At 41.8% G+C, this 21270-nt stretch overlaps 1 protein-coding gene across 2 annotated transcripts in view; it reads right to left on the minus strand.

Moving 5' to 3' along the window:
• Positions 1 to 20738, minus strand: part of LOC139555206 (forkhead box protein J3-like) — a 139355-nt gene extending 118617 nt beyond the window's left edge. For both annotated transcript variants that reach the window (XM_071368823.1, XM_071368815.1), the window contains exon 1: positions 20533 to 20738. The gene's annotated coding sequence lies outside the window, so the exon portion shown is untranslated. The remainder of the gene's footprint in view (positions 1 to 20532) is intronic.
• Between the last annotated feature and the right edge of the window lie 532 nt (positions 20739 to 21270).

Below are 21270 nucleotides of genomic sequence, written 5' to 3' on the forward strand. Positions count from 1 at the left end.
AATCATTAATTTTTTTATCAAATGACCTTTTACTGCAATTTCACAATATCATTAAAAAAAGTTCTCCGAAAAAGAGACCTGGTTCCCTGTCAGCCTCCTCCATATGAGGTGCTTTCTTTGGGATGACTCACTTGGCGAAAGTGGCTTGTCATGTGGCATGACTCACATGACTCACTGGGTCAGAGATGAGCAGAGGATCTGTAGCGCAGCAGACTGCTGACCCACAGGGTCTGTACACCAGGAGCTTCACATTAGTATTGACAGTTCCCCATGATAACACCACTCACAGACCCAAACACTTAGCCTAGCGAATAGCCACACACTCAGAGGTGCCAGATCATATGGCTTCTATATGTAGACTACATCCACTGAATACATTTCCTGGCTCTCAAGACAGTGAGAATGTTTTACATTTGTTAGCATTACAGTAGAATGCATCCCCCCAAAAAATGTGGATCAAAGTTGAATTATCCCAGAGTTTAGAAATAAAAAGGCAAATATACTGAACAAAAATATAAAACGCAATATCTAACTATTTCAATGATTTTACTGAGTAACAGTTCATATAAGGGAATCAGTTAATCGAAATAATGTATTAGTCCCTAATCTATGGTATGCACATGACTGGGCATAGTCCCACCCACTTGGGAGTCAAGCCCAGCCACTGGGCAGCTAAGCCCAGCCAATCAGAATGAGTTTTTCCCCACAAAAGGGTTTTATTACAGACAGAAATACTCTTCAGTTTCATCAGCTGTCCGGGTGGCTGGTCTCAGACGATCCAGCAGGTGAAGGAGCCGAATGTGGAGGTCCTGGGCTGATGTGGTTACACGTGGTCTGAGGTTGTGAGGCCTGTTGGAAGTACTGCCAAATTCTCTAAAATGACATTGAAGTGGTTTATGGTAGAGAAATGAACATTACATTATTTGGCAACAGCTCTGGTGGACATTCCTGCAGTCAGCATACCAAATGCACGCTCCTTCAAAACTTTGCGTTGTGTGACAAAACTGCACATTTTAGAGTGGCCTTTTATTGTCTCCAGCACAAGGTGCAACTGTGTAATGTTCATGCCATTTAATCAGCTTCTATATATCCCACACCTGTCAGTTGGATGGATTATCTTGGCAAAGGAGAAATGCTCACTAACAGGGATATAAACAAATGTGCACAAAATGGTAAGTAGGGTTGCGAAACCTGAAAAACAGCAAGTGCTGAAAATGAATAGGCCAACACTAACCACATGAATAAAGCCTCACTGCTAGGAACCTTTCAAATTAGTTAATAGGCCAACACTAATCACAGAACAGGCATCAGGCAGACAAGGGGGTTTCAAAGTCAGTCATTTCTGAGAAGGAATAATGTGAAGAGAGCACTATGGGGGATTATCAGTCTTGAACCGCTTTCCCCAGTAGTAATCAGTATTAGCTAAAGAGGCACTACTCATTTCTTCATCCTCAATCATAATCACTTTTGTCAGAACATCACTTTGACATGCTGTAGCTAGACTTGCACAAAAAGGAAGCAATCAGGCCAGTGAGCTACAGAACTTAGCGGGAGTGTGGCCAGTTTTTTTCAGAGCACATTAAGTAATTGAAGTCTCCATGCACACAGTCCCTCCCTCACCCCCTACTGTATAGACCATCACCCCCTACCGCACACAGTCCCTCCCTCACCCCCTACTGTATAGACCATCACCCCCTACCGCACACAGGCTTTCAGACCAAACCCAGCTCCGCCTCCTGCATCTTAATGAGGAGAGGGAAACCAGAAGGGAGGAAAGTGAAGACATCACAGTATAGGAAGCTGAATAAATGAGTGAACACACCCTGGGGCGGCCAGGAAGGGGGGTTTCCAAGGGGTCGACTGAGCGGGCCGATTGTGTCAAGACGAAGGCAGCAGACTCAAACAAAACTGACATTTCAAAGCGGCAGAGCCTTGTAGATGGGAAAAGAGCAGCTAAGACACTGCATTCAACGGCAATTAGCGATTCAAGTTTGAGATGCTGTCTGCATAGGAAAACAGCATCATTTTCCAATCAAAGCCAGCTCATAGCTGACTGCTCTCATAAGCTTTGATCTTGCCCCCTGCTTTCTTTCACTGGTAACCACAACGACTACGCACAAACTTTTGTCCCATCTCTTAAAAATGTAATTCATGTAGAATCTGTCCTGTCTATGCACACGTATGGGGGGGGACAGACAGCATAGGCACTATAGGTGTATTACCCTTCATGCTCAGTGCCACTATAGTTCAGCTATAATACATTTCATGTACTCTCAAAGCGCTTCAAGAGCAAAAAAAACTAACAAGCAAGATATCATGACTGTTGGTTGACCTGAGGCCAAGTCTTAGGAAATGGCACCCTCTGAAGATGGAGAGGGTCACTTCAAGACCTGAGCAGAGAGAGCTGGTCAGAGGATGGTAGATTATGGGGTCTGCTTAAGATCTTGTAGGTGGCAAGTCTGGGAACCAGCCTGAGTCTTATAGCCACTTGACTTCTCTTCCACTCTGTGTAACACCCACTTGGGTGATGCCTCAGTAGCTCTGGGCACCAGAAAGACCACCACAAAAGGTCAGAATAGTAGCCAGTTGTCCTCACTACGAACCACCTGCCTCAGCACTGCTGTAGCTGCCACTCCTCAAATGATGTTCTTAGAAGGCCAGGAATAGGCATCCAGGTGAAACAAGAAAGCGGATACTATATCCAGAAGCATAAAAAAAAAAAAAAAAAAACATTAGCCATTTAGTTATAATATCACAATATGTAATTGTATAGATATTTTCCCCCATCACTAAAGTACAGCGTACCATTATGGCTTAAAATGAGTTAGATGCTGACATTTCTGGAATTGGCTTCAGGAGGGAGAGCCAATATAACATTTTATAATTTGTTGCTAATGAGATATTACATCTGAAATGTTTGCCGAATGCCTCCATGGCTCAGCGATAATGAAGGGAATCCTCTGAGGTGACTACCATGCTGAAACAGCCTTTAGGTGCTTAGATCCAAAAATGGGTTTAACTACATTTTAATTGACTTATATTTACCCACACTGTATTCTCCTGCAAATATATAAATAAATATGTCTCTCTGGCACTCCTAGAAGACTTAAATAGGTCACTCAGTCTCCTGTGAGTCACTGATCCTGGCAAGAGACCAAATAGTGCAGTTATAGAGAAGACAGACTGGGGCCTAATGATCGACAGTGAACGTTATCAACACTGTCATTCCAATTATTCAATTACACACTAATAGCATTTTATAAAAAGTTGACATATGCTACATAACAATGACTACTTCAGATATTCTTCAATTTAAAAAATAAAAATAAAATAAATAAAAAGTAGCCTGATAGAATTTCCCTGTCGTAAAGAAAATAAGCCTAGGCTTCCAGGTTGGTGGATGTGTGTATAGGCCTATCGCACAAAACGTACCACCGTGCAAGCTTTTATGAAGGAAGCTCTTCCTGCACTAGACAAAGTTGACACCACACAAAATTCCTCCAAAGACTGAGGCAGTCATTCCTTCAGACAGGACTGTCTTCCTCTCCAGCCCCACGGCCTGCCTGCCTCCCAAGCCCAACCTAACGTAGCCCTGCCAAGGTTGGTTGCGGGGCTGGGATTCCAGGCAGGCAGTTTACGAGGGGATGACCCACTGCCTGTCATCTCAGCCACCTGGGGTCGGCCATTCTGTAGCACCATTGATCTGCCTCGCCACACACCCAATCGCCGGCACACTAACACTTAAGTACATTCTGGGCCATTGGCACAGACCCAGTCACTGCAGTGCACCGTAGCCATCCTGCCCCTCCCCTCTTATTCATCCACTCCGAGGGAGAAGCACAAAGGCCAGAGGAAGTATGACTCATCTTAGTAACAAGATGCATTCTTCAGAAATCTCCACAGACGTGTTGTTTGCTAAGTGAGGAGCAGCTAGTGAATGTAGTGGTATGGGGTTAGCAGAGTGAGTGAGTGCAAGAGAGACCGCGAGAAAGAGAAAGCAACAGAGGTAGGGAGGGAGAGAACAGAGAGAGAAAGAGCAAGAGAGAACGAGGAGGGTGGGACTGGCGGGGGAAGAGTCATCACTCATTATGTCGGTTACAGCTCCACAGATCAACGTTCCCTCTCAAACCCCACTGATATATTACTTGGCTTCATTCTGGGATTTTCTGAATCACAGATGAAACCTTCATGTGCACATGAACTACGTGAAGAGTAATTTATTGTTGTTTGAGAGACAACATAGCGGGGCGACAACGTCGTTCTGCTGAGCAGGCAGAAAATGTTGAGGCACAGGGAAAATAAATATGTAAATCATTGGGTTGAGACATCAAGCCTAACACACGCACAACCCCCACCCTGTCCCAAATAATCCATCTGCAAAACTTTGCCATCAATAAAGCGCATGAGCCTTGTACCACATCTCACACAGTCCACAACGTTGATGAAAAAGCTCCAAAATTAAAAGTGGCAATATTTTTGATCTGGTCTGCAATAGCATTGAGCGAGCTAGAGATAATATGCAGAGGGAGAAGACACTGGGCCTGGCTGAGTCAAGCTACTATGTAGACTAGTCTGGTTTAACAGAAGCCTGACTGGTTCAACTAGGACAGTCACAGTGAGTAGTGTCTCCACGTACTACTAACCCATTTAGCCTGACTTTATTAAAATCAGGAACAAAAGATTTAATTAAACTGAGTCTGCTTTTCCTCACCGAACAGAGTCGGGCAGTATTAATACACATAAAATTATCCCACGCACATGTACAGGCACCAGGGTCTCCATAACCCAAAAAATGTCATCTTTTGGCAAAAATAAATAAAAACCGATAAATAGTTGCCGGCCAAATTGTCTGGGAGAAGAAAAAAAAATGTGTTGGTCAGGTAAGATCAACATATGCCGCCAGAGTCATGTATATTATAAAGATTTGGAATGGCTTGATAAAATAGAGTAATGATGTGTATCATGCACAATTGATGCATTTCAGTTGAGGTTAGTCTGTAGCACTTGGAACCTAAACACCGTTGCCAACTATTCACATCGGAGAGTTCCAATGCTGCAATCACTAAGCAGCAGCTGCCTATAACAGCAAACCGTTATCAATAAGTCACGTATAACACACAACACGATAGTTCAAATTACAATAAACATAACATTTATTAACATCATCCAGTAGAACGTAAAAAGAAAGATATCATTTGAGCATTGGTAACAAGTGCTTTCATACAGTTGAAGTCCGAAGTTTACATACACCTTAGCCAAATACCTTTAAACTCAGTTTCACAATTCCTGACATTTAATCCTAGTAAAACGTCCGTCTTAGGTCAGTTAGGATAACCACTTTATTTAAGAAAGTGAAATGTCAGAATAACAGTAGAGATAATGATTTATTTCAGCTTTTATTTCTTTCATCGCATTCCCAGTAGGTCAGAAGTTTACATACACTCAATTAGTATTTGGTAGCATTGCCTTTAAATTGTTTAACTTGGGTCAAACATGTCGGGTAGCCTTCCACAAGCTTCCCACAATAGGTTGGGTGAATTATGGCCAATTCCGCCTGACAGAGCTGGTGTAACTGAGTCAGGTTTGCAGGCCTTGCTCGCACACGCTTTTTCAGTTCTGCCCACAAATTTTCTATAGGATTGAGGTCAGGGCTTTGTGATGGCCACTCCAATACCTCGACTTTGTTGTCCTTAAGCCATTTTGCCACAACTTTAGAAGTATGCTTGGGGTCATTGTCCATTTGGAAGACCCATTTGCGACCAAGATTTAACTTCCTGACTGATGAGCATTTCGCTACACTCGCATTAACTAACCATGTTAACCATGTGTATGTGACAAATAAAATTTGATGTCTTAAGAGGTTGCTTCAATATATCCACATACTTTTTGTTCCTCATGATGCCATCTATTTTGTGAAGTGCACCAGTCCCTCCTGCAGCAAAGCACCCCCACAACATGATGCTGCCACCCCCGTGATTCACGGTTGGGGTGATGTTCGACTTGCAAGCCTCCCCCTTTCTCCTCCAAACATAACGATGGTCATTATGGCCAAACAGTTCTATTTTTGTTTAGTTTTTACTGTGGATAGACACTTTTGTACCCGTTTCCTCCAGCATCTTCACAAGGTCCTTTGCTGTTGTTCTGGGATTGATTTGCACTTTTCGCACCAAAGTACGTTCATCTCTAGGAGACAGAACACGTCTCCTTCCTGAGCGGTATGATGCCTGCGTGGTCCCATGGTGTTTATACTTGCGTACTATTGTTTGTACAGATGAACGTGGTACCTTGGAAATTGCTCCCAAGGATGAACCAGACGTGGAGGTCTACAATTATTTTTCTGAGGTCTTGGCTGATTTCTATTGATGTTCCCATGATGTCAAGCAGAGGCACTGCGTTTACAAGTACGCCTTGATTTACAGCCACACCTCCAATTGTCTCAAATTATGTCAATTAGCCTATCAGAAGCTTCTAAAGCCATGACATCATTTTCTGGAATTTTCCAAGCTGTTTAAAGGCACAGTCAACTTAGTGTATTTAAACCTCTGACCCACTGGAATTGTGATTCTGTGAATTATAAGTTAAATAATTTGTCTGTAAACAATTGTTGGAAAAATTACTTGGGTCATGCACAAAGTAGATGTCCTAACCGACTTGCCAAAACTATAGTTTATTAACAAGAAACTTGTGGAGTGGTTGAAAAATTAGTTATAATGACTCCAACCTAAGTGTGTGTAAACCTTTACTGTAAATGCATGGCGCGCTTCTCATTTCACAGGAGCATTGAAGAATAAGCTCTCTTTCAATGAACCAGCCTTGACATAATTTCAGTACTTACATATCGAATTTGATTGAGCAACATAAATAAAATAAAAATCATTGTGGCCGCCTAGACTGTCCTCTTTCCACTGCTGTGGAGCTGAATCGCAGCTGGACTGGAGAGTGGGGCGGGCTGGCCAAGTCATGGCTAGAAGGGATACAGCTTTTGTCAAATGCAACAAAATAAAAATAAACTACTTTTGGCATTCATTTTAGCTAACCCTAACCCTTCTCCTAACCTTAACCTAAATCTCCTAACCTGCTGCGGAAGTTCTTCTAAGCCTCTACGAAAAGTCAAATCCAACGTTAATTTGACAAAAGCTGGACCCCTTCTAGCAATGACATGGTGTTGGTAGCCATGTTTTGCTATTCATTTGACCTAATTAAATTGCTTATGCCAAGGTTAAATTAAATGAGAGGCCTAGATTGTATTTGAAAACAGCTGTGTTTTATTAATTAAAAAAGGTTCATACAAATAGCCTATAGGACAGGTCGTTCGCAAATTTAATTATGCAAATATTATATTTTGAAGTTGTTTTATTACTGTGTAGGCGACGTGTTCTTCTAGGCTAAATGTTTTTTCTTTTTTAAATGACATTCCTGATTTATAGCAAATGGCAAAGTTTTGTTTTTCAATAAAACCTTCGATAAGAACCTTGTTCTACATTATTACAATTTTACAGGTTCATTTCTGTTAGATGAATTACAATAATTTAAATATGATTTTGACCGCAACCGGCAACTGGCCCAGTGTCACCCGGGTTAGGGGAGAGTTTGACCGGCTGGGAGGTCCTTGTCCCATTGTGCTCTCGCGACTCCTTGTGGCGGGCAGGGCGCATGCACGCTGACTTCAGTCGCCAGCTGGACGGTGTTTCCTCCGACACATTGGTGCAGCTGGCTTCCGGGTTAAGTGAGCAGTGTGTCTAGAAGCAGTGCAGCTTGGTGGGGGTCGTGTTTCGCATGGCTGCCGACCGTCGCCTCTCCCGAGTCCGTACGGGGGTTGTAGCGATGGGACAAAACTAACTACCAATTGGATATAACAAAACAAAAATAACAAAAAAAAGGGGGAGAAAAATGGGTAAAATGTTTTTAAAAAATATAAAAACAATGTGATTCTGAGTACCGTGGGTGGACGCCCTAATGGGTTACACACCCAATGAATATGGATGTCTGGGAACTTACAATCTTGCCGGTCACGTTGTCCGGTGCCAAATTTCCCCAATGGAAAACTTGACAGGCACACAACCTCTAGTGCACGTACACACACCTCGATGGACATTGGAATAACAATGTTATTAACGCTCCCAGCAACAGACTTGACTACAACTTTGTTTTGGGATGAAGATCAACCTCAAAAGGCCATCTTCAGCAAGTTATTAAGCCATTTAACTTGGGTAGTGAAATTTGCATTTTGCTGAGAGTGCATAAGCTAGCCACTAATTAAAATGGATACTAAATAGTATGATGAGAGCTCCATTATCATTAGCTGTGTAAGCTTAACAAAATCCTTCGCCAGCACTGAGCACAGAGGTCTCTTAAGAGTGTAAATCGTATAGGCATATCAATTGTTTCTACTGAGACTAGGACAAAAAAAGCAAAGAAGAATATGCAGGTCCTGTAATAGGCTATCACAGCTCAAGGACACAAGGTACTAGGGTTGTGTGATATTTAGCAGGACGAGAGTTAAGTTCCTTGGTGTCCACATCACCAACAAACCATCATGGTACAAACATATCAAGACAGTCATGAAGGAGGGCACAACAAAACCTTTTCCCCCTTAGGACACTGAAAATATTTGCATGGGTCCCCAGATCCTCAAAAGGTTCTACAGCTGCATCACCGCCTGGTATGGCAACTGCTCGGCATCTGTCCGTAAGGAGCTACAGAGGGTAGTGCGAACGGCCCAGTACATCACTGTGGCCAAGCTTCCTGCCATCCAGGACCTATATAATAGGCGGTGTCAGAGGAAAGCCCATAGAATTGTCAGAGACTCCAGTCACCCAAGTTATAGACTGTTTTCTCTGCTACCGCATGGCAAGCGGTACCGGAGCACCAAGTCTAGGACCAAAAGGCTCCTCAACAGCTTCTACCCCCAAGCCATAAGACTGCTGAACAAGTCATAAAAATCGCCACCAAACAATTTGCATTGACACCCCCCTCACTCCTTTTTGTACACTGCTGCTACTCGCTGTTGTTTGTTACCTATGCATAGTCACTTCGCCCCCACCTACATGTACAGATTACCTCAACTAGCTTGTACCTCCGCACACTGACTCTGTCATGGTGCCCCCTGTATATAGCCTTGTTATTGTTACACTTAGTGTTACTTTTTATTTTAGTCTACCTGGTAAATATTTTCTTCTTGAACTGCACTGTTGGTTAAGGGCTTGTAAGTAAGCATTTCACGGTAAAGTCTACACTTGTTGAATTCAGCGCATGTGACAAATAAAAACTTTGATTTTAACTTGTGAAGACCTCTACTACGATATGCTACTCCAAATATTGCGATATAAATCATTTTGCGCCGTTAATGACTAAATCATTCTAGACAGCAATTTTCATGCTAACAGATACCCATAGACTTCGTCATTGCACTAAACGCCAGTTAGAGGTAGTTTCACGAGCCAATGCGAACTTCCTTCATACTAGACAGACATAAAAATGGTTTCCATTAGTTCATCTGACAAAGTAGATAAAGGGCCTCTGACAAAATCCCGAAAATATTCAAAGGGTATTTTCCATCTCTGTCACATAAACCCTCTCACATGAGGTGTGCTTTTGAGAACTGGTGTTTACCCACTAATTGCATTTTGGAACATTTGCAGGTGTAGCCTACTGCCATGTGCACATTGCTACCCATATAATGTGAAGAAATAGTTCAACATTCTAAAACGTCCAAATCTGTTACATCAGCATCATTGCGTTTGAATTGTTATTTTATAGTTTTTTTACATACAGTGTATGAATTTAGGATATATTGCCCCACAACTGTCCCGGAATCTGTCTGGAATATTCATTTCTCGCACAGAACAAGCTGACCAATAGAATGGGTAAACTTCTACTAATGGGAGATAGTAGATTGACATTAGCTAGTGATTTTATGTTCGTTACTTGTTGGCTGAGAAATTAAATGTGGACAGATTTTTCCAGGTAGCCTAGCAGTTAAGAGAGTTGGGCCAGTATCCAAAAGGCTGCTGGTTCGAATCCCCGAGCCGACTAGGTGAAAAATCTGTTGATGTGCCCTTGAGCAAGGCACTCCCCCCCCCCCCCCCCCCTTCTACTATTCATTTAACCTTTATTTATTTAACTAGGCAAGTCAGTTAAGAACTAATTCTCATTTACAATGACAGCCTACCCTTAACCCTAATTTCTCCTGTGAATCTCCCTGGATAAGATCGTCTGCTAAATGACTCATGTAAATGTAATCTTCAACGTGCGCCTCAGAATTCAATAAGGACGCACGGCGTTGCATCCCCCTGTGAAAAGGACCAAATCACATGACAGGTATTGGCAAATAAGAATTTAGATATCTGACAAAGCCTTGTAAGTGAGAGGTGCTATGGAGCACAGCGATTGGCAGCTGGGAGATGCAAATTAACATTATTATATGCACCATTTTTGGTGGGCCTTACGGCCACACAAAGGAGCATGGCCGTCGATGCCGCCGGGAAATTTGAGGCCTGGCACCATGGGTACATTTTATTTTCATGTGTATCTGAACAAAATGTTTTGATTATTCTGGGCAAGCAGATTAATTAAATCACCACACACATTTATTTTACTGATCCATGTCTACAACAAATTTCTGCCCGAATTTTACACCATACGTTCAGTCGACACACATATAGCCTCTATTCAGCCTAGTTTATTGGGGAGAGGGAGCGACTGTGAGAGTTAGGCAGTGTATTGCCAGGTTAATAAAAAATTAAAGTGTTGTGCTTCAGTAAACTCGCTCTCCATCCCGTGAGGAGAGGGGGGGGGGTTCTTTTGAAAACTCTGAACCAGTGCTGCATTCCCACATCCAGTGAGGGGCTCTTTAAAAATGCATTAATTTACAGCAAAAATAGATTAAAGTGCCCAGCTGAGCAAAACTCAAAATTTGGCTCCTGAATAACATTACTGATAAAACATCTCCCACAAGCACTGGGGGTTTCGCCTGAGGAAAAAAGTGCTGGCTTTCTTTCACCTTACAGCACCTTGAGAATAATGTATTTTTAATCATTACTAAAATAATGCATTTCTAATTGTCATTTTTAATTATGACTTTCCTTAGATTCAAAACAGCTGAGTAAAAACTGCAAAAACTCATTAAAATCCATCCTAGAAACTGCAGTTTCCCATAATGCTCCGCCAATGTCAATATATTCACCATTTCATATCAAGGCTTCAGAGCGTTCAAATGACAGCTGCTGAAGGCCCCCCAAAAACGCCTGGAACTGCAGTTACTGTAATTGCGCCGGCCAGCACTAAATGAGGTTCACTTAAGTGCAATTATCCCCCTCTGATCTTTCACATAAAGAGATGTCTTTAACATGGAGAAGTGGGCTCACACAATATGCCTGCAAACAAGATTAAAATTTTAATCAGAGAAGCATTTCCATTACATGAATGTCTTCATAGCTAACCTGCATTCAAGTGATGCACAGCAATGCTAATGAAGACCGAGCTAGTCCCATCTCACAAACACCAAAAGCAGGAGCACAAACTTCATACTGGATTAAAGCAGAACATGGGAGATTTCAAACAAACCGTTCAGTCAGTTAGGCCTGAGCTTGTTCAGAGAGCCTGCCTCCCTTCAACAATCACCATCATAGTAACTAACAGAGGAGCATGTTTGTGGCCACCCAATCCACAAGGGAGAAGAGTCTTGTAGTAGAGGAACAACATGCAAAGCACGAGAAAAAAAGTAGGTATTTTCAGGCAAACATAACTCTGGGATAAAATAGAAGCATAGGCCATGTGTTATATAAATAAAAATATGCTTAATCAATAAGGACACTGCACCACCTTATTGCAAGTCGATTGAAGACCGTCTACTGCCCTCTAAACTTGTAGTACTGCCGTCAGTCACCCGTCACTAAAAGAATAGCCCAGCCTATGACATATAGGATTATGATGGCTTATATTTTGGTGTCTGACTGCTTGGGCTTGTCTGCGGATAGCCTACCTGTTGGGCTCAGTCTTTCCGATCCCTGTGCAGCATCAGACTGGTACGTTCAGCCTGCCTGGCCAGGTTCAGACTGGTACGTTCAGCCTGCCTGGCCAGTTTCTTAACTACCACCAGCAGTCTGATATCTGCGTCTCACGGACTCCCATTTGAATAATCACTTCAACAAGGGGAGAAATTAAAAAGCCTATCAGTGAGACGGGGCTAGGCACAGGGCCACAGCTGCATTTCAAATGAGCTGCTGATATGTGAAAGGTGAGAGACCGGCTCTTAGGTCAGCTTTGTCAATATGGAGACTCTACCCACCGCTCTATAAAATGGTGTCATTATCTTACTATGCTTATTCAAGAAAGACCACAATATTCAACAAAGGGATATCACAATTTTATGAAATGAAAAACCTGTGAAATACAGTATTTACAGGTAGATAAGATGAATACCATAAGCCACTGAACAAGCTTCACAAACGGCAGAAGTTATTTTGTTTCATTCCAGAAAAATGTCAGAACAGAGGTTTGTTGCAGCACTGTTAGGCACAGCTGGATAATGGCTTCGCTTCACAAATGTAGGCTGAAACCTCAATCAACGCTGCACAAAGAAAATCTAAAAATTGAGGCGAAATGCAGGTCTTCCACACAGGGCTCTGAAAAGACAGAAGGCAGCCTCAAGCATGATCCTTGTGAGTGTACATCTGAAGCACTATCCTAAACCATCAGCACACTGCATAGATATTCCCATCCCTGATCACAAGAAAACCTGCCAATCTAGTTTGTGAGGAATGGAATCTTTCATTCAATAACAGTAAAGTGCTAAGTGGATGGGCGAAATAACCCCTTTCAATGTACCGGTATTATTTGTGGAATGCTTATGTATTGCGGATTTGGTTTCCAGGCGAATTAAGTTGTGCCTCACCTCCTCAAAATGCAGCACATCCTCATTTATAATTTTTTATTTAATTGTGTTTTTGTTCTACCTTGTTATTTTTAGTACGACACTGATATTGATTACCGCGTTGTTGGGTTTAGAGCTAGCAAGAAAGGCATTTCACTGTACTTGTGCACGTGGTATTAAAACATCCTTGGATGGAAATAGTTACAAACAGACCGTACAAAGAGCTGCTGCGTCTCTACTTCCTCAACTGCCGTTATGTAAATGTATCCCTGCTTGATAATTATTTATATATGTATATATATATATATATATATATATATAAATAATTAAGATTAGACCTACACTATTGTACTTAAAGGTGAAATCCTTAAAATGACAAGTGGATAAATTGAATTAAACAGGGCATCTAAGAGTTGTCTAATTTCATGCAAATACAAACATTGTAGCCAATACTGTTCAAAATGTTTAGGCTCCATGGTCCAGACATTTGAATAGATAAGGGATATGAAAATCCTCAATAGCATAAAGGTGAAGTCTTTGATGCACTGACTGATGGGGAAATGTCACAATGCGCAGAGAACGGTTCAGTGCCCACAGCCGCAACAATACTGCATCCTGCTGCACTCTCCCTCTCTCCCTCTACTATCCAGTCATCCAGAAACAACTCATTCACACATTTCTTTCAAAGCACATCAAGTAAGAAATGCATTTACAAATTCTATCTGCATGTTGTGTGCACCTAATGGTAAGTTGTGGATGACACCGTCTAATAAATATCATAAAAGCAGATTAAGCCACTGATCATCACTATGAAAACAGATTACATTACATCCAAAAAGCAGACCCATTCCTGTACTCAAGACTCAAACTGTGGACAGCATGTAAGGATAGTACAATATTGTTCCGAAAGAGAAATCGGGACCAATAAAGAACATGTTTCTATAGTAGGGAGAAGATAGGCTCTCTGACAGCCACCATACAATTCCCGTGGGGGGGGGGGGGGGGGGTGAAAGAGCCCACTTCCCACAAAATTAGGTGGAAATTGAGCTGCACTATTCCTCCTGCCAAAAGGTATGACCATATTAGAACCATATTTCCACCAAATCACATAGACCCCCAGACTGAGAACATATATATGTTTATCACTGTTAGATGAAATACAGCAATGTGCAATCAAAGCAGCAAGATTTGTGATCAGTTACCAAGAAAACAGGGCAACCAGTGGAGCAAACAAGACTGTCAATTAGGGCTGTCCTGACAAAAAACCTTGGTTGACCGAGTAATCTGTTCTTTCGACCAATCAATTGTTCAAAATGTTTAAACTGAACCATATATTGACACACCCAATTTTTGAATAAAATCAACTACATGTAGGCTACTGAGCTTGTCTGATGCTTTAAGCACTGTGATCAAAAATGAAGACATTTCTAAAGAGGGAGCCAGAGATCAATATGACCTAACCAGAAGAGAAAAAAAAGGATAAAAAACTGTTCCTGACTCCCCACTGCTGCTGGCCTTTGCAGATCCTGTGTTATGCTCCTGAAGTTGCCGGTAATAGGCTACACCGGTCAGCAACCTTTTCCACTTGGAGTGCCAAGTTATCCGACCATTTCTACTGATCTGCGCGCCAGTTATGATTTTCATATGCACATTTTTGTGGAACAGTTTAATTTAATTTATAGTTAAGTCTTCATATCTCAGAATCAATGTCAGGTGGTTAATCAAAATTCTAAATGAAAATAATACAAATATAAAAACTTATTGCCATTGCAAAGGTTAAAGATAAAAATGGTTAAATAAATAAAAAATTGCCAATATGAAAAAACTGCCTACGTAAAGCCAACAAAGAAAAACATTGCAGCCTGCAGGTAGAAAATATCCTGGCTACACATGGCCTGTCTGCTGGGAACTTGAAACATTGTATCAACTATTGTATTAACTTCAAGCTTGTGCTAGCAAACTTGCTACATTGTATAAAATATTCGGAGTTTCCAGTGCCAATGAGCTCTGGACAGACAGGCTATTTTGCACAACGGCTAAGTAATCAGGTAGGCCCATTTTATAACGTTTCCACTGGATCAGAGCATGACTTTTTTCCCCCTTTCATGCCGAGGTGTAATCAAAAAGGGAGAGCTGGAAAGATTTTTTAAATAAGCTACGTTGAGGAACTATTGTCATTCTCCATGGATTTAAAAATAGACCAATAAAAACATTAATTGAGAAGCTCCACAGTGATGTTGAGTTAAAGCATCAGATCCCCAAATGGGCACACTTATAGACCTACACTTGCCCTACATTTACATGCGTTATCAGGTTCGTGTCCTTACTCAAGATTGACAGGAGCGCTCCAAACAAAAGACAATTAATTGACAACTGGTAAATGGAATAAAATATACCAAAACTTCTCCTCACCAGCGTAGCCTAGGTTGTGCTCTCCGCAAACAACGTGTCCACTCCTACAACGACATCAATAAGACGAATAATAATAAATTGAACGCATTAACAGAAATTACAGTAACCAAACCATCATTGTAGATGATAAATTATGGGAATTAACGGTAAATGTACTACTGGTGATACTAGTGTGCCACCCCCGCAGTCTCCACAATGGATTAGTCCACTCAGACAGGCATGAAACAGACATGTCTCGTGCCATATTTTTTTTGTTTTATATATTTGAAACTGCACGAATAAAAATCTTGGTCGACCAACAGCCTACCGACCAAACAATCAACCAGTGGACTAAATGGGGTCAGCCCTATGCTAAATACAACCAATACATCTGTTTCCTTATCTTCATACAATAACTATTTACACATTGTTAAAAACACATAGCTGATAATATAACATTTGAAATGTCTTTATCCTTTTGAAACAAACAATGGGTGTTTCTCAAAAATGCTTACTACTGTGCGCCGAGCATTCAAATTGGATTACGGGAGGGTCCGAGTAAGAGTCCAAATCAAAGTATGCGAAACAGAGCATGGAGGGCATTTCTCGAATGCGTACTCCGTTTGTACATATTTTGATTCATGCATTGATGCAAGCTTCAGTGGAAAGTATGTAAAGAAATGACGCAACCATGTAAAAGAATTTATGCAATATTTCTTGAAATCAGTGTCGGACATTTGAGCTGAAGCGAGAGAAAATACACTCCGACTTTAGAATAAAATGTTGCCTATTCACATCTCATATGTTGTTGCCTGACTACAATATTTTATCTTGATACATTAATAAATACATGCTGTGTAAATTTTGTAATGTTTACCTGCCTACATAACTGTGGATAGCAAGCCCATAATAAGTCAATAGGGCTAACTGGATAGCTACTAGTACTGTTAGCTAGCCAGACAGCCACAAAGAATTGTTAGTTAGCTATCCACATCTTGTTTCGTCTGTTGTTGCCATTGTCCTGGCTGGAAGTAGGTTCAGTGAATGGGGAGGTGAAGCGTGAGGTAATACAGTAGGGGGAGTACGAGTGCTTCTCAGATGTATTGTTTTACGCGTTCTTCACACTCTCATCCTCAAGAGAATGTGGTTGAAGAATGCACTCGGAGCATGAGTGTGTGGTGCATGGCAGTGTGCATATTGAGAAACACCCCTTTATGATTGCTGTACATTGTTATGTTTTTTGTTTCTCACTTTTGTTCATTTCACTTGTTTTGGCAATGTAAACATGTTTCCCATACAAATAAAGCCCACTTCAATTTAATTGAGAGAGAGCACAGACAGAGACAGATTAATGGTAATGGTTAATGGTAATCCCATTTCCACTACTACTATTAATACCTTATTGCTGTTGGTCCCACCATTTTTTCAATGCAAGTAATTTAACTTGCCATGTCAATAAAGTCTACTGAATTGAGAGAGAAAGGGAGAACTTTGAGGCCACATTGCATGATGGTTGTCTCATCCACATTTGAAAAGCCCTCCCCATTACTGTTGCGCAAAACAAATGTACTTCGGGGAATTGGACACTGACTAAAAATACCCATTTATAAAAACAAAGTCTAATGGAACCAAAGGCTTACTTAATCCTGAAATGTTCATCCCTAACTATAACATCTTCCGACAAGAAAGAACTGTCAAAAGGGGCAGAGTTGCAATCTACTGCAGAGGTAGCCTGCAGAGTTGTCATACTATCCATGTCTGTGCCCAAACAATTCAAGCTTCTACTTTTAAAAATTCACCTTTCCAGAAACAAGTCTCTCACCTTTGCCGCTTGTTATAGAGCCCCTTCAGCCCCCAGCTGTGCCCTGGACACCATATTTGAATTGATTGCCCCCCATCTATCTTCAGAGTTCGTACTGTTAGGTTACATAAACTGGGATATGCTTAACACCCCGGCCGTCCTACAATCTAAGCTAGATGCCCTCAATCTCACTCAAATTATTAAGGAACCTACCAGGTACAATCCATAACCATGGGCACCCTCTTAGATATCATCCTGACCAACCTGTCCTCTAAATACACCTCTGCCGTCTTCAACCAGGATCTCAGCAATCTCTGCCTGCGTGCGTAATGGGACTGCGGTCAAACGACCACCCCTCATCACTGTCAAACGCTCCCTAAAACACTTCAGCGAGCCGGCCTTTCTAATCGACCTGGCCCGGGTCTCCTGGAAGGATGTTGACCTCATTCCGTCAGTAGCGGATGCCTGGTTGCTCTTTAAAAGTGCTTTCCTCGCCATCTTAAATAAGCATGCCCCATTCAAAAAATGTAGAACTAAGAACAGATATAGCCCTAGGTTCACCCCAGACTTGACTGCCCTTGACCAGCACAAAAACATCCTGTGGCGTTCGGCATTAGCATCGAATAGCCCCCGCGATATGCAACTTTTCAGGGAAGTCAAGAACCAATATACTCAGCCAGTTAGGAAAGCCAAGGCTAGCTTTTTCAAACAGAACTTTGCAAAAATGTTTTGGGACACTAAAGTCCATGGAGAATAAGAGCACCTCCTCCCAGCTGCCCACTGCACTGAGGCTAGGAAACACTGTCACCACAGATAAATTCACCACAGATAAATCCACGACAATCAAGAATTTCAATAAGCATTTTTCTATGGCTGGCCATGCTTTTCCACCTGGCTACCCCTACCAACAGTTCAGCACCTCCTGCAGCAACTTGCCCAAGCCCCCCCCCTCCACTATGCAATCTAATTTCCGAGCTGGTCATGGGTGCACCTCAGCCACGCTCAAGGTCCTAAACGATATCATAACCGCCATCGATAAAAGACAGTACTGCGCAGCCGTATTCATCGACCTGGCCAAGGCTTTCGACTCTGTCAATCACCGCATTCTTATCAGCAGACTCAAAAGCCTTGGTTTCTCAAATGACTGCATCGCCTGGTTCACCAACTACTTCTCAGATAGAGTTCAGTGTCTCAAATCGGAGGGCCTGTGGTCCGGACCTCTGGCAGTCCCTATGGGGGTGCCACAGGGTTCAATTCTCGGGCCGACTTTTCTCTCTCTCTCTCATATATATATACACACACACACACAATGTCGCTGCTGCTGGTGATTCTCTGATCCACCTCTACGCAGACGAAACCATTCTGTATATATCTGGCCCATCTTTGGACACTGTGTTAACAAACCTCCAACCGAGCTTCAATGCCATACAACAATCCTTCCGTGGCCTCCAACTGCTTTAAAATGCATGCTCTTCAACCGATTGTTGGCCGCAACCGCCCGTCCAACTAGCATCACTACTCTGGACGGTTCTGACTTAGAATATGTGGACAACTACAAATACCTAGGTGTCTGGTTAGACTGTAAAATCTCCTTCCAGACTCACATCAAGCATCTCCAATCTTAAATTAAATCTAGAACCGGCTTCCTATTTCGCAACAAAGCCTCCTTCACTCATGCTGCCAAACATACCCTCGTAAAACTGACTATCCTACTGATCCTTGACTACAGCGATGTCATTTACAAAATAGCCTCCAACCCTCTACTCAGCAAATTGGATGTAGTCTATCACAGTGCCATCCGTTTTGTCACCAAAGCCCCATATACCACCCACCACTGCGACCTGTATGCTCTCCTTGGCTGGTCCTCACTACATATTCATCACCAAACCCACTGGCTCCAGGTCATCGATAAGTCTTTGCTAGGTAAAGCCACACCTTATCTCAGCTCACTGGTCACCATAGCAACACCCACCTATATCACATGCTCCAGCAGGCATATTTCACTGGTCATCCCCAAAGCCAACACATCTTTGGCCGCCTCTCCTTCCAGTTCTCTGCTGCCAATGACTGGAACGAAGTGCAATTTTTTTTATTTAAATTATATATTTTTTTTTAATCACTGAAGCTGGAGTCTTATATCTCCCTCACTAACTTTAAGCATCAGCTGCCAGAGCAGCTTACCGATCACTGTACCTGCACACAGCTAATCTGTAAATAGCACACCCAACTACCTCATCCCCATACTGTTATTTATCCTCTTGCACCCCTGTATATCTGCACATCTATCACTTCAGTGTTAATGCTAAATTTTTATTATTTCACCACTATGGGCTATTTATTTCCTTACCTCCCTACTCTTCTACATTTGCAGACACTGTACATAGATTGTTCTATTGTTATTGACTGTACGTTTGTTTATGTGGAACTCTGTTGTTGTTTTTGTCACACTGCTTTGCTTTATCTTGGCCAGGTCACAGTTGTAAATGAGAACTTGTTCTCAACTGGCCTACCTGGTTAAATAAAGGTGAAATAAAAAAATTATAAATTACTCAAGTCATTATTGAAAACAGAAAAACTTGAACAGCAGTTTCAGGGCTGCATGTTTATGCAGACAGCAATTGTAGCTGCTATTTAAAGAACGGGTGATTAAGACAAGCCAGACCTGATCTCTTTTTGTGGGATTAAGTTTCCAAAGTTATGCAAATAAAATACTAGAACCTGAATCAACACAGCCTTGCCCTCAAGTGCTTTCGTGATTCTTAGTAGCCAAACTAGCCAGTAACATTTTGCCAATGCATTCGTTTTTTTATTATACATCAAATTGGATTGTTTTAGACAAGCTACCATCGTTATATGGGGAAATCACAAAATCAGACTACGATCCGCATTCTAAAAGCTAATGAGGTGTGAGGGACCAAGTTGACCAACCAGTCAAGCTAACGACAGAGCGTGTGACAGTTTGGACTAACCTGAAAATTCCCAAATTAGCTAACGTTTGCCACTTAACGTTACAGTAGCAAGGCTAAACTGCTGGCTAACATTATAACTAGCAACACACCATGTCAAAAGAGGTTCGGTTTTCTTTACAACATGGCTTGGTAGCTAGCTAACTGGCTAGTTCAAGATATGGAAGACGAATGCTAGCTGTCAAAGTTGCTCAGTTATCAATGGTGCTAGCAAGCTAACGTTAGCTAGATAGCTAGCTGTCAAGTTCGAGAGTTATAGCTAGCTAACGTAGGTAAAATGATGAACCATGCTATCATGTTAGTTAATTGGCAACGAGCTACCTGGATCGTTACTAATGAAGTCCCCATAGGCTCCGTCCCAGCAAAAAGAAAACTGACAAGAGGCCCTGATTTCTGAACTCAATCCCCAGAACTTCAGTGCAGCTCACTTCCCCATGAAAGTCGTCCATTTCATGGGCCTCAGTTCAACTTCCATTCCCATGTTCTTACAGCTCACTTACCCTGGGTATATATGGTCGTTGCCTTTGTCCAGGAAAGTGTTGAAGTAACTGCCCACTCCTCTTCCACCTGATCTTCAACAAGAAAGTCCCTCAGGTGCCTATTATCTTGGCGTTTGTCCTAGATTAGACCAGTTGTGCCCTCACTGATGTGCCCGTGGCGTCCCTCTTCGGCTTCTCCGCCTTTTCCCTTTCTCTCGACAACCAACATCCGGGACTCTGTCGTTTGCTACACACAAATACCCGGAACTACTTCCAACACAATTCAAGAACGATGCAGATTACAAGCTGCACTGGCTATATTACTGCACTCTACGATGTACACAGCCACAAAAACTAGTCCCTTCCCTGCCATCTCTCTCTCTCTCTGCTACAACTACTTAATAAAACGACAACAATAATAGTAATAAAACACATATTTACTCATAATCATAATAATTATAATAAACAAAACAATTAAAAATCTAATTAATGTGTTCTTAGCTATTAATAATCTTACTACAGGAGTTATGACAGTACTACTAAAGGTAATATTTAATTGCAATAAATTATTAATTTTACTATTTCCTTGACTTCAGATTATACTGTTGTTAGCAGCATCTAGTCTTCTACATGGAGCACTATCTTAGTAATGTTCATGTTATGAGACATGTATTGACATTTTTGGTCAATTCATACTTTGCTGGAATCAAACATGTCTGATCACTATTAGTACAGTATATAAAGTATTTCAGCTTAGTC

Source organism: Salvelinus alpinus, chromosome 2 (genome assembly GCF_045679555.1).
Source record: "Salvelinus alpinus chromosome 2, SLU_Salpinus.1, whole genome shotgun sequence".
NCBI lineage: Eukaryota > Metazoa > Chordata > Actinopteri > Salmoniformes > Salmonidae > Salvelinus > Salvelinus alpinus.